The sequence below is a fragment of the Cupressus sempervirens genome, chromosome 9, assembly GCF_028749045.1.
Source record: "Cupressus sempervirens isolate cs-2001-9-10 chromosome 9, ASM2874904v1, whole genome shotgun sequence".
Lineage (NCBI taxonomy): Eukaryota > Viridiplantae > Streptophyta > Pinopsida > Cupressales > Cupressaceae > Cupressus > Cupressus sempervirens.
This window is the reverse complement of record NC_143126.1, coordinates 807,565,415-807,585,738: the sequence shown is the minus strand read 5'-3', so window position 1 is coordinate 807,585,738 and position 20,324 is coordinate 807,565,415. Positions and strand designations below refer to the sequence as shown.

The 20,324-nt window shown below is 33.8% G+C and overlaps 1 pseudogene across 1 annotated transcript in view; it reads right to left on the bottom strand.

The window, feature by feature from the left end:
• The window catches only part of LOC149541159 (protochlorophyllide-dependent translocon component 52, chloroplastic-like), a 154,905-nt pseudogene extending 143,124 nt beyond the window's left edge, over positions 1-11,781 (bottom strand). The window contains exons 1-5 of the transcript XR_016356484.1: positions 11,152-11,781; positions 4,373-4,551; positions 4,132-4,234; positions 3,844-3,990; positions 3,347-3,541 (exon numbers count right to left, since the gene is read on the bottom strand). The product of XR_016356484.1 is annotated as a protochlorophyllide-dependent translocon component 52, chloroplastic-like (transcript). The remainder of the gene's footprint in view (positions 1-3,346; positions 3,542-3,843; positions 3,991-4,131; positions 4,235-4,372; positions 4,552-11,151) is intronic.
• Between the last annotated feature and the right edge of the window lie 8,543 nt (positions 11,782-20,324).

Sequence of the window (20,324 nt, the reverse complement as noted above, 5' to 3'; positions counted from 1 at the left end):
CGGAGGATTTGAAGTGGCTCGAGGTGTGCTACGGGACAGGAATGGTGATGTGCTATTGGTTTATGTGGGTAAGGTGGGGAATGATAGCAAAATGTGGCAGAGGCTATGGTGTTATTATAGGGTCTTCAACTCTCTAGGGAAAGACAAATTATGGAGTTAACAATAGAAGGGGACTCCAAATCAGTGATTGATTTGGTTAAGGGGGAGGCCAGATCAAGATGGAAGATTAGAAATATCATCTTGGATATTAAGCAAATCTTGAATGAAATGAAAATGGCCCACCTACAACAAATCTATAGGGGGGGCAATTAGGTGGTAGACGCAGCAATTGCCATGGGGTTTAATGCAACGACAATCACGTGTTGGGAGAATTTAGCTGATCTCAACGAAGATTTAAGGGTGTTGATATCAAAGGAAAAAGGCAGAAAAATTCAAGATGAAGTCTATAAACTTTAAAAGTAAGGCCAAACTTGGCAAGACGATGATTTTAATCGCTAAATTAAACTATTGCATTTTGGAAGTAAAGGGAAGACGTGGCCATACAAACGGCAAGTGGAGTGATTATGAATTAAGAAAAATGTCTTTTCGTAACTATGGAAACCCGTTGCGAGTTTCAAATTTCTCTCCAAAGGGCAGTACGAAAGATATTATTAATCAAGGTGTCAAAAGTTGTCAGGGTGAGAAAGTTATGATTTTTCACATCCATGAATCCCATAATAACTCGATATGGGATTTTGGAGCTCATCAAACACAGGTCTGCACTTTTTATTTTCATTTTTTCAAAAGAGTTAAGAAGGACAGTAGTCGTAGAAAGATCGAAGCCAAAAAAGTTCAAATGCGTATTTCTGAAGAAGGGGAGTCAGAAATTGGAGAAATTGAAATGGGGGGGACCTAAATCAGTTGGAGCCAACGAAAATTGAGAACTTTAAGGATAGAATGGCTACTTGGTTTTTACTGAAGGAAGGGGTTTTTTTCCCTACATGATGTCAATGGCTAGATATGATGAGAATTGTGCGCACCAGTTTGTGAATAGCTAGAATGATAGGAAGGTTACCATCAATGGTATCACCTTCCAAGCCATAGAGAAATTAATCGCCATGGTAAACAACCTCTCCATGAAGGGCAAAAAAATGGAGGAAAGTTACCAAAATTATTGACAAGGCTAGCATGAATAGCTTTTTTGTGAAGGGTGAGGAGTTGATTCGTTACAGAGGTGGGTTTAAAAGAAATAAGTTACCCGCTCCCTGGGATGATGTGTGCCTGGTCCTTATGAGGTATCTGATGCTAGAGGGTAGGTTTGGTGTATGCTATTACTACCATTTTCCTCTGTTGAATCATTTTAGAAATAGGGACTTCATTTCTATTCCTTTTTTTCTTCTGCACTCTCTTGAAGACATGGTTGCTAATGTTAGGGAAAAAAAGAGTAAAGGTTTAAGTTTTGGCATAATTCATCAAGGCTTAATTTTATGCCTTTATTAGTTTCACCTCGCCTTGTGTCCCCGCAAAGAGGTGGTTTTGGAAAACCCACGCCATGGTTAGAACTCCCCCCGAGCTCAAGTACGAGGACAAAAATGCACACCCCTAGGCCATCCCCTAGTAAGGAAACTAAGAAAAAGAAAAAATCTGACATAGCCTTAGAACAAAAGGGAAACAAGAAGATTAAAATTGAAAAATTAGTGAAGGTTGTTGGAGAGGATTCGGGGGAGGATAATGGGGGTAAACCTAGAAGGAGGTCTAGTAGGCTTGCCCAATCCTAGGCTAGGTGCAAACATAAGTCCCTTAGATACCCAGCGGAGGAGGTTGAAGAAGATAGCTCTGGCAACAACACTGATAGAAGGGAGGAGGAAGATATTCCCAACTCCAAGAAGGATGATGTTAATGAGGAGGGGGAGAAAAGTTTTAACTTTGGGAACAATTTGGTAGATGATACTCAAACCCAGGTGTCTGATGGAAAAGCGGGGAAAACTGAGACCACCCATGTGTCTGCCAGCTTCTCCCTCAAACCTATTACATTTTGTGAAGAGAATAGCAAGAAGGATAATTCCCCCATGACCATTTCATCCCTTGTTAAGGAGAATTTGAAGGTTTCCTATAACCCACAAGTTTTGCAGGATAAATCATAGGTGCAGAAAATGAAGGAGGTTGCTACAAAGGGAGACACGGGGCCTAAAGATAGGACTAAGGTGATGGACAAGTGATACATGCATCTAGAAAAAAGGGTCAAATATTTGGAGGAGGGGTTCTTCACCTTCTCCAAATTTGGCCTTAAAGTTACCCATGCTACGGCAACAACCCTTCAATTGTTGGCACATGAAAAGGAGAATGCGGGCTTGGACATGGAGGATCATAAGTTGCTCTTCAAGTTTCTTGTTGATGACTGTGCCCAAATCTTACTACATGCAAAGGGGAAGGGGAAAAAGGAAAACTAAGTTTTTTTATGTTCTTATCAGTTACTGGGATCTTTGGATCCAAAGACTTTTAATACTTTACTGGCTGTATTGGTTTTGCTAGTTATCAGTTGTAATTAAGACTTGGGTTGGCTTGGGTACCTTTTTGGACAGTGTGGAAATCTAGTAGTTAGTTTATCTCCTTTTTGGTTTTACTTAGTTGCTGGTCTTTGTTCGTGGTTGTAGACTTTTGGATCTTTGCTTAGTTATTTTTTTTACTGCTAGTGTTTCTGGCTGGTAATGTATTGGTTACCAGCTTTTTGATTGTATTCAGGCTGACCCCCTTGCTTTTGGTCGCTTTTAATTTCAAAAACATTACAAGTGGATAATGATCTATAAAATTATGTCATTATCTTCATTGAATTTTGCTTGATATAAATATTGATTTTCACAATTCTTGTTTATTCAATAATATCTTATTTCATATTTTAAAATGAAATCTATATTTTATACCCTATATGTGGGTATTATATAACAAAAATTCATGAAGAGTCATAAAATTATTGTTGACATAATATAATATAACTCCTTGAAAAAAATTATAGACTGAGAATCGTGTGAATTGTTTATATGAATCCTCAAGTTTTTTCTTATAACAAATATTTATGGCAAATCATTATTTATGCTTTAACTCGTTATTAATATCATGATAGAGAAGAAACATTGTCTAATAATTGCAAGTTATCCTACACATCCATTTTACTTTGAATTGTCTCTTTTTCCTAAATACCATTTATTTATTCTTTCTAATCATCCACTATAAAGTAACATATACACAGGCCTACAAAAAAAATGCATATATTAATTTTATTTTAAGTAAAAATATATAAACTTGCATATAGTAACCTAATTTTTTACATTTTCTACATCTATCACATTTATATAAATTTGACACTTACCTCAAGATGGAGAAGGTATAAATCTGAGTCGAGAACTAGATTCCATCGAATGTGACTTATCCATTGTGGAATGAAGGGTGGAGTGTCAAAATTCCTACTTGCTATAACCCTGCTTCTACCTGGAGCTACTGGTATGCAAAAAAATAGAACATGATAACTCTTTATGTCCTCATCTCCACCTTTATCAATATTTCCCTGCAAATTTTTCAAGTTGTCTTATAAATTAAAGAAATTGTTTATTTTTTGTGTCTTATTAGAATCAAAATGATTTATGATTCATTTTTCTGATAATGGATTATTGAATTTAATCCAAAATATATATGTAAAACATATAGAATAGATCTCAACAATAATTATGAAACAAATTTCAAAATTACTTGCTAAATATTTATAAACTAATTTTTTCTTACTTGTGATAGATCACTAAATAAAATTTAGAATGTTAATACATATATAATTGATTTTAAAGTATTTTTTTGAAAGAAGATAAATATTACCTTTGTGGATGGGGGAAGCAAGTTTTCCATTAAAAATATGCAAGGAGCTATAAAAGTTGCAGGACCCATGTCACGTACAGCTTCAAATCCTGATTTGTCTAAATTAAATACACGAAAATCCAATGGTTTGCCTTCTCTTTGGGTTATCTAGCTTACCAGAAAAGAATTAAATACCAATCTTAGTATCATATATCACTTGATTTTATGATTTTCCATAGCCCTCTTATAATTTTAGTTTGAAATTCTCCAATTGAGAATGTGAAAAAAAATGATAATAACAATTGTTACCTTCTTATTGAAACTAGGGGCTTTAAATGTAGAAGAAAGAATCCCATGATGTGCATATGGAATATGAGAAGGGTCCATCAAATTCTCAATTAGTATCTCATACCTGCAAAGCATTAATAAAGTATTTCATACATATAAGCTTATGAATTTGAAAGAATACTATTTAATAACATGTTTTTGGATTAAATAAAACAAGGCAATATAAACAACATGTTTGATATTGGGCTTTAAAAAGAGTTACCCATAAGGAAAATCTCTCATTGTTAGAGAAACTTGGGATGACGGATGATTTAGCATTGGAATGATTGGAGGAGTTTTGTTGAGAGAAATATTTGTGTCAGTGTTTGACCAAAACCAAATGATTCCTTGTTGTAGTAGACTTGGATAAACACTTGCACATGATCTCCTTGATGTGTGGACCTACATTTCATTTAAGGTAGAGCCACTTCAAATATAGCATAGCCACTTGCCATTTATAGTTACAAAATACTAGCTTTAATTGTAACCATTTGACATTGTTCGCATTAAGTAATGAGGGAAATTTAAATTAAGAAAAATAGTCTTCTTACTAGACATTCAAAATTGAAAAATACTTAGTAAAACTAGAGAAAAATTGAAGTCTATCAATATAAGTAAAATATTAGATAGTAATCTTCCAAGTATAAAACAATTCTATGAATCCAATGTTAAATGAACTAGAGATGAGGGAAATTTATAAAAAAAAGTGTTTAAAAGTATCATTTAAATAATTTAGATAAGAGTTATTTGGCATAATTATCCCTAAACAAATTGACCTCAACCCTAAATGCAATCCCTGATAATAGTATCACCATAAAAGAATGTAGCGATCTCAACTAAATTTATTTTTCAAGATTTTAAAATTTTAACATGTTGGAAATTGAAGGTTTTATTAATTTTTTATATTATAAAATATCTTGCAAATTTAATCATAAACTAAAACAAGTGTGTAATTTCTTTTGACAAATAAAAGGGTTTCATCCCCTTATATCTATAATTTAAACATTTTTAACCTTGGATTAGATAGTTCAACAAGAGTGATCAACTAAAATAAACTAGGGGTTACTCATTTTCCAAATCCTAATCTACAAGAAACTGCTAGAAATAAAAATAATTAAGGGCCAGCTAGGGACTCAAAATACCATAACTAAATTTGTCTCAGATCTAGTATTATCTAGTGTAATCTCACAAGATCACTAGTTTTATGAAAACTAGAAACCTTGAGGCTCAAGATCTAGTATAACATGTGAGGAGTTTGTAATCCAGAGTCAAAATATCTCACTTAAATTTATGTGAAAGGTGGGATGATTGGAGAAAATTTGAAGTTTTAGTAGGGATCAAGGAATTATGTTATTAGGTGGACAAGGGAGCATTAATAAACATGGAAGGAGGAGATGGAAAACCAAGAAGATCTAATAATATTAGTAAATGTGATCTAGGAATTTGGGTGTGGGAGTACCAAGTACCATGCTCAATGTGAGAATAAAATGAGGAATTTTATAAAGGTTTAAGGATATGCGATACAATTAACATCTAGTGGGATAGTGAGAAAGTAAACAATGCCTATATACTACTAGTGAATGGGAAATGAGGTAATGTGTGATAATCGTTGGTTGGTAGCTCGTAGGCCTCGTGCCTTGCTTGGTTGCCTCGCAAGTTTTAACCCTCCAAAAAAAAAAAAAACGGGGGGGGGGGGGGGAGAATGCAAGAAAAAGACATAATTTTGTTTTTGTCTGTGATGTAAAGACTTTCATCTTTTTGGGTTTTCATGAAAGTACAATATTAGGATTTTGTGCTAACATTCTTTGGACCTCTATCTCTTCATTTTATGTGAGTTATTCACTTTTTAGATGATTGTCAAAGTTATGCATTACGTTATCTTGGAATAACAATAAGTAGGTGCTTCAAGGTTGATCTTCCCTATTTGCATTGACAATGTTCTTATGTGAATGCACTTTGTTTCATTTGCGCATTCATTTTCAGTCTCTATACTTGTCTTTAGATTTACGTATATGTTAACTTCCTTTCTTTTGTTTTCTGGTTAAAAGTGTATCAACATTCATTCATTGCATATCTTACATCAAACTCAAAGATGGGTTTCGTATAATTCCACTTCCCATATGTCTATTGCAAGTATTTTGTCATTCCTATGGGCTTATCAAGTCATTTTAAAGAATGTCTTGTCATGTCATGAGGTGGTAAAGCATGTCTTTTCATGAGGTGGTAAAGTACAAGATTTAAATTTATCATGTGCCACTAACTTTAATAGCTAACTAAAGCTATTATAATGGGGTACAGACTCATTCTTTGGCCACCTTGTTCTGTGACTATCATCTTGCAAGTAATGTCAACTGCAATTCATTTCCGTTGAGATGGGAATTCTTCTGCCAGAAGGATCCAATAATGAAGAGCTTGAGTTGGTGCTCTAGCTTGGTCTTATGGAAGTAGAAATGGAATAGTTTGGCATCATCTCCAACATGTTCACTGCCACCTGGGATTCGAGAACCAGCCACACCCATTATGAGAGCGACATTTTTGATTTGGAAGGAGAAAAAGACCACACCAAATTTGGCTTTATATTGGTCGAAGTGGAAGAGGAAAGGGCTCTGACTTTATGGTGGACCTCCTTAATGTGTTGCATGCAAATGTGGATGAGAAGGAAGTGGAAGACGAAGAAAACGCAGAGGCAAACACAGATGGAATCTGAAGTGTCACCTTTCTTGATAACGAAAATGGAATTGTTTCTATTATTTTTTGTAAATGTTGTTGTATTGGATGATAGCTAGTGTTATATAAGCAAGTTCCTTGTAATTAAAAGAGGGGGGAAGTCAATGGGCCCTTGGTCTATTGGTGAAGATGAATGGCTCACAAAGAGCCCACTAGGGATCAAGTCTTGCTGAGTGCAAGGCTCCAACACCATAAGAATTGAGGCCCGGATCGTGTCCTAGGTGATTTTGATAGTGTGGATGCCCCTCAGTCCTTGGCTCTAAGCTGAATAGATTTCAGGCATGCATGGGCCATATCGGATTCCTAAATCTTCAAGTGGTGGCCTTCGCTGGTTGGTAGCTCGCAAGCCTCGTGCCTCGCATGGTTGCCTCGTAGATTTGAACCCTCCATCAAAAAAAAAAAAAAAAAGGGAGGAAGAATGCAAGAAAAAGACATAATTTTGGTTTTGTCTGCGATGTAAAGACTTTCATCTTTTTGGGTTTTCACGTAAGTACAATATTAGGATTTTGTGCTGATATTCTTTGGACCTCTATCTCTTCATTTTATGTGAGTTATTCACTTTTTAGATGATTGTCAAAGTAATGCATTCTGTTATCTTGTAATAACAATAAGTAGGTACTTCAAGGTTGATCTTCCCTGTTTGCATTGCCAAAGTTCTTATGTGAATGAACTTTGTTTCATTTGCGCATTCATTTTCAGTCTCTATACTTGTCTTCAAATTTACGTATATGTTAACTTCCTTTCTTCTGCTTTCTGGTGAAAAGCGTATCAGCATTCATTCATTGCATATCTTACATGAGGGAGTTGCACCTCTAAAACTCAAAGATGGGTTTGGTATAATTCCACTTCCTATTGCAAGTATTTTGTCATTCCTATGGGCTTATCGAGTCATTTTAACCTCTAAAATTTGAAGTGATAAAATTTTTACCAACAGATTGCAATAGTAAAAATCTACCAGATTTGCCCAAACACTGCTTGTCCTTAAGCAATTCTTTGCTGCACCGCCAAGATCCGATATCAATCTCAGTAATATGGTTCCACCAATTGGACGCACCACTTTGATATAAATGTCATTAATCTCAGCAATCTGAGAAACACTCCATCGATTATGCAAATTCCCCCTGATGGTATAATAAATGGCTCTAATGCCATGTGCTGCTGGAACCTCATCACTATGCCAATATCCAACATTGCAGTATTGATCCAAATCATTCCAATCTATCCAAACAACTACTGCCATCAAAGTAGAATCTGAAACTTTTTGTAACCAACAGTGTAGGAGAGCCTTGTAATAAAATGATTGTATTGGAACCCAAAAAGCTTCGGCTGGAAAACATTTACACTATGACCATTCCCATTAACTTAGAGTATAGATGTGCTGGAATTCACCATTTTCAAGCATATACCAACCCAAAGCAAGTGATTCTATGACATGCATCTCAAATCCTTACATTAGAACTGCTTCATACTCCACCAAGAAACAACTAGCCTAATCTAAATCGTGTTCTCTCTGAATAGCTGGCACGAGCAATGACAGCACTATTAAGACTAAAAGTCAGATCTACACTCATCCACAAAATGATTCAACTAACACAAATTGATAGTATCTCATTAACATTCAATATCCAAGTGTTGTAGTGACAAATCTGTGCCCATAAGCCAATGCAAGTAGCTGCCATTAACAATACAAAATATGAAAATTTCATAATCAGCAGTATATGAGAGTCATTTCACATCGAGTTGTGAGCTAGTTGCTAATATATGAAGTCTGAAATTCTTTCCTCAACTAGATGCATAGTGTTACTGTGCCAATTCATCAATCTTAATCAGAGTTGCCCGAAACTCCTCTGCCCTTCCTTGGGCACTCATATCCCCGCATCCAATTTGGAAATGTATCCGATACTACCTGGATACACGTTAAATATTGTACCCTTGTCTGCCTAAAAAAAATTGATTATCCAACCATGCCAAATACTATGGGATTTGATTTTTAAAAGATTTCACATAAATCTTCTCAAATTTGTTTTCATAAAAACTCTATTAAAGCAATTTTTAAAAAAATGGTTTAAGCAAAACCTGCACCAAATGAGAAAGAAAAATAAAATGTTTTCTATTTCAGCAACCCATTTTTTGGGTTATCTACCAATGAAACTTTACTATGTTTACATATTGTGAAGTGTTAAATTACCTTATAAATATTTATGTGTCAATATTGCTTTTGAAGTAATAAAAATCTCCCATGATAGCTTAAAAACTATGTTAAATATACATGTATGTTCTAATTATTAATGTTGTGTCCAGCTGTATCCATATTAGTGGTCTTAAAAAATGACAGTATCAGTACCCAATACCATATCTATAATTGTATCCGTATCCATATCAATGCAACTTTGATCTTAATGTGTGAAACACTTGTTCCTTAGCTACTAATGACTGAAACTCAGCATATACAGGGTTGGAAATCACAAGTTCTCATTTGACAACCAACTCAACTAAGTGATGCCTTTGACAAACTATACATTATCAAATGATATAATGTCTCCTAAAGGCTATCTCTTGGCTTTAATAATCAACTCTTCAGTCAGATCTATCCCATGCAAACCCAACATTCTCAGTAGAATCTTGTTTTCAAATTCTTTCCAAGGGGTGATGATTACATGTAGCAATATGACATGTCTTGCAAATAGCTTAAGTCTTGAATCCATAAACATTATCTTGTGCTTGTCTTTGAAACCTTGAGAATTAACAAGATAAAACCACATACATCAGTTCAATCTTGTGTTGATTTAGTTCTTTTGATTCTTGATTTTAATCCCTTAAAAGTTTGGTGTTAACTATTTGTTTGTATTTTGTAATCTAAGTATTTATTTTTACTCTTTGATGTTGATCAAATTTAAAAGAAAAAGTATATTTTACTCTTATTATAATTTCTTTTTATTCAACAACTCTCAGCCCATAAATATTATATATAAATTATTTACTTTCATTTAAAAAATCAAAAGGTTTTCAATAAATTATATATTACCAATAAAAGATATAACTTTTTCTCACTCCATGGTTTCCTTTGACTTAATCAGTGAGATTATTTGTTTCCTTTGACTTGATCATTGAGATTATTTGTATATTCTGTATTCTTGTAAAGACTATAAACTTAACGCTAACTGTAGGTTATTCCTAATAGTAAATCAGTAATGACTAATAGACTTGTGGTCTAAGATGTTACCAAGGATCATTTTTCTCTAGTGTGTCCAAAAATAGCAGCATGCCATAGTTAACCTTGGAAGTAGAAATTACAAAAATTGACAGCATATTATTATTTATATAATACAATTATCACAATCACAAATATGGTGTATAATTATACATATATTATTTTTTAAGGTCAAATTTATTTGACTTAGAACCAAGGACTAAGGAGTACATGTTCTTTATTCTGAAGCTTTTATTTTCTGATGATGGATCATAAAGTTTAATCTGAACCATTGGCATGAAAAATCTACGGTCAAATCTAAATGAAGACAATAAGAGGATCCATTCTGTCAAAGTCATGCATAATCTTGACCTTTTCCCTTACGATGTCAAGGCCTCGCACTCAACAAGTTTTAATTCATATTAGGCTCACCTAGAATTATTGAACTTCATGAACAGACCTAAAGCCAAGGACTAAGGAGTACTTGTTCTTTCTTCAAGGCATTCATTTCCTGATGATGGATCATAAAGTTTAATTGGCATGAAAAATCTATACAGCCAAATCTAAATGAAAACGATAAGTGTATCTATTCTGTCAAAGTCATGGACAATCTTGACCTTTTCCTTTATGATGTCAAGGTCTCACACTCAGCAAGTTTTAATTCATATTAGACTCACCTAGAACTATTGTTGGACTTCATGAACAGACCAAAGACCCCCTGACTACATTTTTAAAAAAATTTACATCAATAACAATTACTGGAAAATTACTATAATCAATTCACAAATTATAAAATATAAACACAATCAGATTTAACTCGGTGCCATTGCAACAGGACTAATGCAGGTAAAGCTTAAACAGACCTCAATGCATGTGCCTAGTGAGTTTGACAGAATAGAACCACCTTGATCAAGCTTCTGACCAAGGCTTGACCATCCCCGTAGAATAATTAAAAAAGAGGAGAGATTGTCTATTTAGCAAGCAAACACAATTCTAAAATAGGCAGAGAGACTGAAAACTACACAACATTATGAATTGTGAATCTATGCATTATTAATGGCAATATCTAAGGGTCGATTTCATACCGGAGGTCCATCCTTGGGTGCCTGTGGGATATGTTTACATTGTCCTTTGGAGCCAAAACACCAGCCATGGTAACTGCATTGCAAGTCACCATTTTCATCAATTCTTCCTTCAGACAGGGGAGCCCTTCTATGTGGGCAGCTGTCCTCAAACACTCTCCATTCATTCTCCCTCTTGTCCCACCAAACAACAATATCAAGGCCAAGCACTTTGAATGCATGAGGCACCCCCTTATCCAATTCATACTCTGGTGCCACTGGATACCATTCTTCATACCAATTGAACTTATCCTCCTCTTCCTTCATCCCATCTTCAGCACTTCTATTCTCCTGAAGAGACTCTGAGGAAGTTGTAAAGGAAAGGGCATTGGCAGAAGGGCTAAAACACTCTCCTTTGTAGCTCCACCTTCTTCTGATCATTGGATTTGAGGATATGGGTGTTCTTGTAGAGGGCCATGAGATGGAATATCTCCTGTGAGTTGGAAGCCTAATTGAATGGTGGGCTGATGGTGTGAGAAACTTCAAACCGCCCAGAACACCCATAATTTGACTCTAATCTCTGCAACTTAGCCAACTCAGTTGCACAAAATCGGTCTTCACAATTTCAGCAATGATGGGAAAGAAAGTAGAAAATAAAATAAGCATATTAACAGTAGCATTGGTCGGACTGAGGAGGAATCTTTGCTTGCTTTCTGGAAAATAAATAAATAAAGAAAATCTTGTCAGGGTTAACTTTAAGATTAAAAAATAGATGAAATCGAATTCGTCCACCGACTCATACCTAATGATGACCCACATCCACCAACAACTCCTTTTAAATTTTTTTGAAACTAGGATGAAGATATAAAATATGTATATTTTATACAATTACATGGACAGACATATTATTATGATATAAAATAAGATCCTTTAGATACACATAATTAGGTTCACCAAATGCAAACTATCTAAATCGGAAAAAGCAATAGTTTATAACAAAGATATCTTTTGATGCACATGTCTTTGGAAGAACATTTACAGACTACAGCAGCCAAGACATTCCAATGGGGAGCATTTTAAAACTAGAACCTTCATGTGAAACAATACAAGTGCGCTTACAAGTTATAATAAAAAAATAAACACGAACATGAAGCATACCCTCATTGACAAATCATAGTTTTGAGAAGGGGATCTGTTGTGATTTCTAACAACTACTGCCAGCTGAAACTAAACTTTAATAGATTGGGGTAGCTCCATATTGTAACTGATTGATTTTCTGATTAATACTTTAGCTAGAGGTTTTTGTTTACATTTTGAAGTGGATTTGAAATTTGTTTCTATCATTACAGGGTAAACATGACCAAGTCTCAAGTCTTAAATATATATGAATGTAAGTATTTTTATTTTAAGTTGATAAAAATATATGATATGCAATTTTTTTGTTTTATCTTATTGATTGAGAGTAAACATAAAAAATATTTTTAAATTTTTATTTTTATTTTTTAATTATCTTCTATATATTATTTTTATTTTTATTTTATGTTTTTATATAATATTTTTTGTCTTAAAATTATTATTTTAATTATGATTTTATAATAATATAATTGATTAGTAGTCCTCTTTTAGATTAAATGTGCAATTATTTCATGTAGATATATATGATCCTATTATTTTAGATATATATGATCCTATTATTTTATCTTGATTTTTTAAATTGGAATATATAATTCTTAAATATATTGATGATTTTATCACCAACAAATTATCTTATAGTATTCTCTATATTTTCCTTATTAATTGATTGTTATCTATAATTATATAATATGTAAATAATGTATATTTAATAATGTGGAAATGATAGATAACTACTTGTACCATGTGCATGAAGTCAAACTTACAAAAGATTAATCAATATTTCTAAGATATTTATTTAATTCGTGATGTTGCAATCTTACCAAGTATTCATTTATTAAATGCCATGTAAATTTGTTGTGTGTGAGTATGTTGTTTGATCTTTAAAAAAGTGAATAACTTGAAATAATCACTACCTTTGCTATAATATAATTTAGTTTTCTATAATTAACTCTAGGTCATAATATTAGTTGAAGACTTACAACATGATGTTTAACCATGCATATTACCCAACATGACTAGAATCTAATTAAACTTAATTATTTAGCTTTAGTTAATTTTATCATAAACAAATGATCTTATAAAATTCTTTCGAGTGATGCAATAGGAAAATTTGGCGTAGTACAAGGTGGGAGAATCTCCAAAGGAGATGTCCTAGCCCCAACAAATAACCACGCAACAAAAACACAACAACAATGCAAGATCCGATACCAAATCACAACTCTTTATTCATAAAATAACTGATTACATGCAATGTGATGGGTTGTAAGGCCTTCCTAGTTATGACCAAATACAAAGCAAGTAATAGTTCTGCAAAATCCCTCAAGATCCAATCCAAACCCTAGCTAGTCCAAATCCACACTCTAGTAGAAACCTCCAAGGAAGATCTAAACTTGTGCTCGCAAGCCCACCAAGCAATCTCCATGTTTTTCAAGCCTCAACTACTAACTCTTCTCAAAGTTCACTCCTCTACCACATCCTCTTCTCCAAGGTGGATGAATAATGACTAAAGACTCCACAAGACCCCATACTTACACCCAACTAAGCCGCAAGTCAGCCTAGTAAGCTACAAATTAAATAAACCCTTACATTAAATACATCTTGATCCACAAGTTGGCCTCCAACATAAATTAAATACCAATGCCTTAAAAGGCTTACAACACTTATCAAATGCATCAAGAATAATTAACCAAGACCAAAATAGGTCCACACAAATCTTCAGGAACCTCAAATGCCCCTGCATCAAAAATGTGTCCCTTCTTTAAGAGCTTCTCCTAATTGTTTTTCACAAAACTCAAATGTTGTCATCCTATATGGTGTTAAAAAGACACTAATGGGATCAAGCTCCTAGTGTTACATGCAAGACCAAGAATTATCTTCCACAAAAGAGAAATATGAGAAAGACTACCATGGAAAATAAATTATGTTCAGATACATTAAAAAATGTCAATGTACTTGAGGCCTTGTCTATAAAGGTAAGATTGAAAGGTAAGACAAGATTGCGAGAAAATGTATCCTATGTCATAGATAACTAAATGATAAGATCATATGTGTACTAGAGGCTTCTAAAAAGATTACTAAATCTTTGAGTAAATCTAACATGTAAAAAATTGTGAAAATTTCTTTCTAAATGGTAAACCAATTAGGTAATAGACATTGTTTACACTAACAATGCAAAAATACATATATGATACAAGAATGTTGGGCCTTGATTACTAGGTCAATTGTCCTATACAAATGAAATCTCCCACACCTAAAAAATTCATCCAAGACCCATTGGAAAAAATATCCTTCCCTTGTAAGAGAGATAAGAAGAAAGAGAAAGAATGAAGAGGGATTGAATCCCCAAGGACTGATTATGTGACTAACATCATACAATCAATGATCTTGGCATAAGAGAGAAAATGATAATCTATATATCCTTCTCATGATGTGTAATCTCATATAGTAATGTTGGATGCTTGGTACAAGGATGGCAATAATGATCCAAAATAATGAACAATATTCCTCAACTTGCAATGCAATATACCCAAGCACAAATGTATAAAAGATTCCCATTTTAGATATGATTATTGAAACAAATATTAAGATGTATGATGACAATGTCACAATAAATTTATTATGTCACCATGTCCATATGAGATGAGATAACGTTCAAATCAAACACATTCCTAATCTATATTTGTATACCAAAAATTTGGGATACTTCTATAAACCCTATTTGAGAAATCCAATGGATATGTAGTCCCAAAGGGTGGCTTATAGCTTCCTATCTATGAGAATCAAGTACACAATGACGGTGACTCTCAAATGAAACGAATAAGTAGGATCCCTGCAAGGTACACCATAGAATGGAAGAATAAAAAAATAGTAGGTGATAAGAGTGCAAGTATCCAAGATCTCCAAGATGATATGCAAATGAAAAGCTAAGCTAGATGATATTGGATAATACAAGAGTGCAAGCAAAGTAAAGTTAAACCAACAAGATGAAAGATTACTCCATGCTAGTTAATCTAGATTCTCTAAGCTAAATGCAATGAAAGAAATAACAATGCTAAGATAGAATAATGATGCAAAGTACTCAAAAAAGAAAATGATAAAGCGACAACATAAAATTAGCATGAACTCTAGATCTATCAAGAGTGAGGAGGAAGAGTTATTTTAAAGAGATTTATGAATGAGAAGAAGGTCGAGATTAAGAGGAAAAATGATGAGAAATGGCAGAGATTAAGTCTTGGTTGATCCATGTTCTCATGTCTTAATAGGAAAAAGAAAAGGCTATAATTAAGAGACAAAGCAATGAGTGGTTGAGATAAAGAGGTTAAAGCTTTTTGAAAAGTCAAAAGATTCCAACTCATTTCGGAATTGCACTTTAAGTGGTGGGATTTTTCTTTTATTCTTATTTTTAAAATACCTTTCAGGTGCACTTTAGATAAAGGAGATTTTATTTAATCAAAAGGAAACACATTATTCTAATTAAATAATCCTACGATAAAGTGGTCAAACTTGAGGATATAATCAAATAAATGATTATATGATGATTTGATCAAGGATTATTGATTTTTAATTATGTAATATTGATCTAATGCATAATTGTGGTCTAGTATACAAATTAAAAATATTTTGAAAGGGGGCTTATAGTTAACTATACCAAAATTAGGTGATAACATTTTCTCCTCTTTGAGGCAGTGTGAGCGAGCACATTGAGGCAAAGAATATGATGATGTCAAATAGTTTATATGAAGCAATGAAATGTTCTAAGAGATCTGAGTCTGAACCTAGTCAAACAAAGCACAATGAGATTGATAAATAACTTTTAACTTGATCGAATGAAGGTTAGCAAGACTGAATCTTTGCAACTTGATTGATCATGAATAAGGAAGAAGAGCTTAAATTCACAATTTGATGTGAAGCAAAGAAAATTAACATTATGACACAATTGGTTGATTGGACAATATCAGAACTGATATGCCCCCTGATCAAATTAAGCACCCGCCTTGAGCAACTTGATGTGTTGCGATGAAATCACTCATGTAGACAGATTGAAGAATCCCAAGAAAATCAAGCTAAGATACCCCTAGCGATGATAGCACAGTCAATTTTCAATTTCGATCCCAAAAATGAATCCTAGACATTGCCTTTAGATAAGGATATAATTTTCGTGAAAACTCAAGATAGTTGAAAATGTTGGAATTGTAATTAGAATAATTTTTATGTTGTCATTGATGTCAAACCTTATTGGTAAGATAGTTTCTATCTAAGTAGATTGCCATCTGAAGATGATTGATGAAGAGGATTTGAGAAGAAGAGATAACAAAAGAACCTAGAGGAAAGGTTGAGTTATGATAAACTACAATGGGCACTTGATTAGTTGGATCTTGACAAGATAATGAGATTATTTAATCATAACCTAAGTAGAGAAGAAAAGTGTATTGAAGCCTAGAAGAAGTGATCGGTAGAAGACCAAATGCATAGGCTTGACCGAGCAAAGAGCAGAAGATTAAGGAACTAGAAGTATATGTTGAGTTATGCTAGAGTTGAATGAGTGATAGTATAAGTTGAGAAAAATACAGTATCAATTGAGTATCAAAAAGTATGTCAAGCATAACCATTAGTGTCGATCGAGTAATTCAGTGATGACCAAGTGCTGGAACCCAGTGTTAGCCAAGTGACTACATTTGAAAATTTATGAGGAAATATTGATCCTGACAAAATAATTGAATTCTTGGAATATGGAAAACATGTTGAAGATAAGGATGGATGACCTAGAGCATTTAATACATAACAAATCAATGTTGGGACTCAAAATTGAAGCACTAATTTTGAGTACTATTTTGAAAACCAAGTCTAATCAAGCCACTATAAAAAAATTTCATGCATGTGTACCTAGCTATCATTTTGAGGCCTATGATATGTTTCATGTGTTTAACAACTTTCATTCAGTACATTTATTTATCCCATAATGATAAATTTCCATTCTGAGTCATTTCGTGAAGTTTCATTTTGAGCATTTGAGAAATTTGCATTTTACCCAAGTGTCAAACAACAACAGGAAGCCCAGTTTGCATTTGAATATCTTACACCTGGTAAAGTCTCATGACTCGCTACTTTGGAAGTGTCTACTATGCATATCAAAGAACCTATGTTCAAGATTTCAAGTTGGTTCAATTTGTTTTGACAAGGTTTTGAGTCCATCAAAGTTGGTTGTTCATTTGTTGCCATGTTGATGCACTTTGCTCAGAATTTCGGATAGCCCTATTTGACAAGTTATAACTTTGACCTAGTTGACCCTAATGAAAAGATTCTTTTTCCATTATAGTATAGGGGTCAAAGAATTACTATGTTTCAAAATCAAGCTTATGATGAATCCATTTGACTGGTTTTCAAATGCGATTCCATTTGCAAATTTTAAAGGTTTATTGGTAAAGTGATTTGCAAATTGATTGGTAGTCCTATGCAGGATGTTATTACTTTGAAACTATAATGGATGAGACCAAAATAATTGTACCACCATATTCTACATTGAAAATAATATAGGTGTGTCATTTCACAAGTCTTGACAAGTCCATTTGCACACTTTTCCAAGTCCTTTCCATACTCAAAAATCTTTGTTTTGACAGTTGGTATAGTTTTGCATTTCTAAATACCCAACTTCATGCACTTGCCAAATCTTCCCAGTTATTGGTCATGAGGCCAAAATTTATATTCATACTCTCCACATGAGAATCTACTAATTCCCCAAGTTTCATCTTCCCAAGTGGTCGTTTGACTAGGTTTTAAAATAGAGTTTGAATGCATTTTATTGTTTGCTAACATGTTTGCATGCAGTAGCAATTTGAAAAGGGGAACTTTGTCAATCAATATATTATGACTAAATGATCTTCATGAAGTGAAATTTTGCATGCTAAGAGAGTATATACCAAAGAACATGTGTGCCAGATATCACGACCCAATTAGGTGTTTCTATTATTTTTTAAAGCCAAACTGAGGATTTCTTGACATAAATTGACATGCTCATAGAAAATGGAAGAGGGAGTTTTGATTTGTCAATAAGGGCTTGATCTAAATCTAATCAATATGGAGTGTTTGATCAATCATTATTAAGGGTTCAAGTGTTTGAGTTTGAATTTTTTTTTGTTCGACCCACTTTTGGGGCCCAACTAACTTTCATGAGACTCAATGGATGTTGTGGGAAGTCAAGATGCTTAAAAGTGATTTAAATGAGCCTGATTTTTCAAACATTGTGATTTAAAGATGGTTTAAGTAATTATGATATTTTAAGACATGAGGATGAACTTGTCTGACGAAACATGGAGGCCGTTGTAATATATATAGCACCATTTCAAACCTAGATGGTGTGAATATGTTGCACTTGATAAATTAACAAATCAAATAAGATAACATAAACCCTTAGTACCATTATAAATATGTGTTATAAGCTATCATCATTCAAGTGAGATTTTTTTTTGAAAGGCAACAGTCGTGTCATTGTTTCCATGACCCTACTCCAAAGCTAGAGTGCCTTCATTATTACTTTTGATATTCAATCAGCTCACAAGAACCAATGAATAAATGAATGGATTTTTCTACTGTCATCTACTTAATCTTTTACAAAATTTGAAGAGTGATATGTTGGAGGTTTGTGATTGATCAGTGGTTGCTGCTATTGTCACATGACCTTTCCCATGACACTGATGTAGATTGAATCCTAAGAAGAAAGATGGTTCCAAATGTAGACAACTAAATTTGATTACACCACTTTAGTAATCCTATTTAGCTATCTCTAAAGGCATCATTAATTAAATTCCTATTTAATTAAACCTTTGCCATCCCGTAGCTGATTAATTTAATTAATCATCTATAGTCCTAATTGATAAATCAAATAACCTATTATTTGTCAATTAATCTTATTCTCCTATCTAATTCCAAAAACCTCATTTATTAAATAAATCTATTTGATAAATAAAACCCTCAAATCTAATAGCCCCTAACTTATCCCTAATCCTCCATTTAGCCTAATCCACCCCATCCACCCATACTAACCTAGCTTAGCCACTAACTCACCCACCCTCATGAATGCCATCCACTTGCACATCTCTAACATCCTTAATCTAATCCTAACCCAAGCCTAATCCCCCACCTAACCTTGTCACATTCCCTAACTGAGCTTAAGACTTTCCTAATCCAAGCAAAGTCAACAATCTCAACTCCCTCCAAAATATCCCAACCATAAGCCTTCAATGCTCTTACAAAGCCATAAATAACTCTTACATGCTCACTCATGACTCTTACATCCTCAACCACCTTCATCAAAGCCTTTGACCAACCCTTATCCTATCCTCTCACACCCATCCTCCTTGTGACAAGTGTCACCTCCCTATTGGTGCTAAACAAGCACAATCCATGTGCTCCCCTTTAGGTGCATCTTAGCCCTACCTCACCATCTTGCCATCCTTGCATCTTAGCCCTCCATCCCTTAAGCCCTTGGCCTATAAATTGAACCCTCTCCCTTCACTAAAAAAATCCACCTTCCATGCAAAGTTATAATGCTATTTTAAGAGCTCATAAACTACCAAAATACCATTATAATGGAAAAATCACTCCATGACTCCATTGTTGAAACCTTGTTTCACTCATCCCATCCATCCATTTGAAGTTTGAGCAATATTATGGAGCATACACCTACATCAAAGGACGCATCTACAACATCAAGGAGGCTTTTGGAGTGATCTTTCTTTTTAGTTTGCACTCTCTTATACCTTGTTTTGTCTAAACTTATATGGGAACATAGTTTTATGTTTGTGAATGCTTTCCTTGTTGCTAATGTTCTTTGCACACTAAAATCTCATGCTACATTTTGGCACGCCTGATGGGACCTCGCATATGGGTCAATCTAATCATGTTTTTGGGTTTTTTATGATAAACTAACAAAACTAAAATTGTTTGCTTACATTTGTTTGTGTTAGGTTTGCTGGTTTTGTTGCAGGTACGTAGGTCACCTTTTGAAAAATGTGCTCCCAGCCATCTCATCGCTTTCCATTTTTGAGACTTCAAAAAATTAGCTT